Source organism: Carlito syrichta, unplaced genomic scaffold, assembly GCF_000164805.1.
Source record: "Carlito syrichta isolate Samal-C Ts95f unplaced genomic scaffold, Tarsius_syrichta-2.0.1 Scaffold316473, whole genome shotgun sequence".
Lineage (NCBI taxonomy): Eukaryota > Metazoa > Chordata > Mammalia > Primates > Tarsiidae > Carlito > Carlito syrichta.
Window position 1 is genome coordinate 129,658 of NW_007260569.1, and position 3,816 is coordinate 133,473.

Here is a 3,816-nt window from a genome sequence, read left to right on the forward strand (position 1 = left end):
AAAGATACTGCACACGTATGTTAATGCAGTGTTGTTCACAATAGCAAGAACCTGGAAACAACCATGTTGCCCATCAAAAGAGGACTGGATTTAAAAAATGTGGTACATATACACGATGGAATACTACGCAGCCATAAAAAAGAACAAAATCATGAATATCACAGCAACCTGGATGGAACTAGAGTCTATAATGCTGAGTGACCTCTCACAGAAACAAAGATCTGAGTATCACATGTTCTCACTCATATAATGGACCTTGAACATCCAATGTAATACTATAAGAAAATTACTGACGGTACTGGGAAACTATGGGGGGGAGGGGGATGGGATTAACAGTAGCAAATATCTGTCTGGGGATGGGGAAACACCTCTTATCAACAGGGTGCCTGAATGAAACGTAATTGTACACCTAACCCTTAACTGTACTCCACAAAATCATAATAAAAAATATTGATAACAAAAACCAAAAAAACAAAAACTGGAAACAAAAAAGATCTTGCTATCATTTTACCTGCTCCATTTTGATCAGAAAGCAATCAATAAAGTCCCGAGGATTATCAACATCCAGTGATTCTTGGTGTTCTTTTACTTTTTCAAAACATAACTTTTTGTAAGAGCAATGTTTTTAAATACTTTGTTAAGGCCACCCAGGAAATAATCAAGAAGAGCAGGGAAATTGTTGCATAGCTAAAAGAAAAAAAAATTAAATATATAAGACTTAAATATATATAAAATCATATATATTTATATATGAAATATATCTATATGTAATTATATATTTATGTTATATACAGTAGATATATCATATGCCAAGCCCTGATTAGAAAATATAGTCATAAGTATAAACAAAATATAGTATTCATCCTGACAGGGAAAATTTCATTATGCATGTAATTTTTGAATTTGCAGCATACTTATAGAAAGATTTGAGTGAAAAAATTCTGACCAGGGTATCTAAGACAATAATCATATTATAGAATCATACATCATTTTTGTTGTGCAAAGTATCTTTATATCAACTTTCTCATTTTGTTACATTTCTTTCCCACAGTTTTGAAATATAGGATAATATGAATCACTATGATTCACATTTTGTAGATGACTGTAGAGGTTAAGGGAGTGTAGGTTACCTCATTGGAAGCACAAAGCTAGTCCCTGCTGTATTAATTTTTAATCAAGCTGATTCAGAAATAAAATCAGTATTTAAATAGTTGTCTGAGATCAACTATTCACCTTGAATACTAATTGTGCACCAGAGGAGGTAAATGAATTTTCAGAGATTACACTATTATTATTCAGGCAGAGTGTAGAATAAGCCAGTTCATCACAGAAGACTTGGGATGGTTCCTTATGCTTCATACACCATAAACCAATAATTAATAATTTTGTCATTAATAACCCAGTTACTACATCAATTGGGATTCCAACTGAGGCTTCAAACATTCCTGCTTGATGTAGTGTTTTCTGGCAGCTTGGGTTCAAATATTCTCCCTCCCTTAAAACAGATATTTTCCTCCTAAGTTTGGAGACCTTTGCCAAGTGATATGATAAAGAGGTCTTTAAGTGTTGAATGAAGGACAAGTCTTGTGGGTAATGGAATACTTTTAAAAGAGCCTGAATATATTTTAAGTGAGGCAAGTATGCACTGAGGTGGTCACTAAAGTACTCTACAGAAATAAGCCTTTGAGCTTTAGTGGGGAGACCACTGGTTAAAGAGCTAACAAACTGGAAAGACGACCCTATATGTGGGCATTTGTTTCCTATGCTTAAATAAAGGACTCAGCCATCTTTTCCAGATGGTCACTTTGTGAATTTCTGAGCAGGACTGTGGTATTAAAAACATACATTCCACAACTGTATCTCTATAACATTTTGGATTTTTCATTAGAAAGAAAATAAGAGGTTTCTCAGGAAGAAAAAAAGATAGCCTCACATGGATCCAAGGGGAATTCAGAATCCTGAAGTTTTCATCGAGTCTTTTCATTAAAGTAAGAAAATCCTGATCTTTATAATCAAATCGACTCTGGAAAAAGATGGAACAGATCCCATTACAGGGAGCACAGCCCAGGAGAAAAGTAGGATCACAGGATGAGCCTAATTAATTGGAAACATGTTTAACATACAAATAAAATGTAAGTATAAACAATTCTGCATTTTTTTCATTAATCAGTATTTCTTATTATGGTTTTGTGGGGTACAGTTACGGGTTAGGTGTACAATTACGTTTCATTCAGGCACCCTGTTGATAAGAGGTGTTAATTCCATCCCCCTCCCCCCATAGTTTCCCAGTACCATCAGTCATTTTCTTATAGTATTGCATTGGATGTTCAAGGTCCATTATATGAGTGAGAACATGTGATATTCGGATTTTTGTTTTTGTGAGAGGTCACTCAGTATTATAGACTCTAGTTCCATCCAGGTTGCAGCGAAATTCATGATTTTGTTCTTTTTTATGGCTGCGTAGTATTCCATCGTGTATATGTACCACATTTTTTTAATCCAGTCCTCTTTTGATGGGCAGCATGGTTGTTTCCAGGTTCTTGCTATTGTGAACAATGCTGCGATAAACATACGTGTGCAGGTATCTTTTTTATAGAGTGATTTGTGTTCTTCAGGGTATATTCCCAGTAGGGGGATTGCAGGGTCATATGGAAGGTCAATTTTTAGAGCTTTTAGGAATCGCCACACTGCTTTCCACAGAGGTTGCACTAGTTTACACTCCCACCAACAGTGTAGAAGTGTTCCCTTTTCACCACACCCTCTCCAGCAGCTGTTATTTTTTGAGTTGTTGATAATTGCCATTCTGACTGGAGTTAGGTGGTATCTCAGTGTGGTTTTGATTTGCATCTCCCTGATGATTAGTGAGGTTGAGCATTTCTTCATGTGTTTGTTGGCTGCTCGAATGTCTTCTTTTGTGAAGTGTCTGTTCATGTCTTTTGCCCATTTTATAATGGGGTTGTTTGTTTTCTTCTTTTCAGTACGCTTCAGTTCCTTGTAGATCCAGGATGTTAAGCCTTTGTCAGACCTAGAGTTGGCAAATACTTTTTCCCAGTCTGTAGGCTGTCTCCCTGCTCTCTTGATGGTTTCTTTGGCTTTGCAGAAGCTTGTCAGTTTAATAAGGTCCCATTTGTCTATCTTCTCTCTTAAGTCCTGTGGGTTTCGGGTTTTGTACAGGAATTGGATGCCAGTTCCGATTTCCATGAGAGTATTTCCTTCCTTTTCTAAGGTTCTTATGGTTTGAGGTTTTACATTTAGGTCTCTGATCCATTTGGAGTTAACCTTTGTGCATGGGGATAGATAGGGGTCCTGTTTCAATCTTCTGCATGTGGTCAGCCAATTTACCCAGCACCATTTACTGAATAGGTTCTCCTCTCCCCATTGGTAGGTGGTGGGGGCAGGTGGTGGGGGCTTTGTCGAAGATGAGTTGGTTGAGAAATTGAGGTTTTGCTTCTGGAATCTCAATTCTGTTCCATTGATCTATATGCCTGTTCCTGTACCAATACCAAGCTGTTTTGATGATTGTAGCTTTATAGTAAAGTTTGAAATCTGGTATTGTGATACCACCTGCTTTGTTTTTTTTGCTGAGGATTGTTCTGGCTATTCTTGGATGTTTGTGTTTCCATATGAATTCCTGTGTTGTTTTTTCTAGGTCTGAAAAGAATGTTGTTGGTAATTTAATGGGTATTGCATTGAATTTGTAGATTGCCTTAGGTAAGATGGACATCTTCACAATGTTGATTCTTCCGATCCATGAGCATGGGATATTTTTCCACTTACTTGTGTCATCTTTGATTTCTTTGAGCAGTATTTTGTAGT

At 36.6% G+C, this 3,816-nt stretch overlaps 1 pseudogene; it reads right to left on the minus strand.

Moving 5' to 3' along the window:
* Nucleotides 1-3,816, minus strand: part of LOC103277061 — a 35,689-nt pseudogene that overhangs the window by 22,507 nt on the left and 9,366 nt on the right.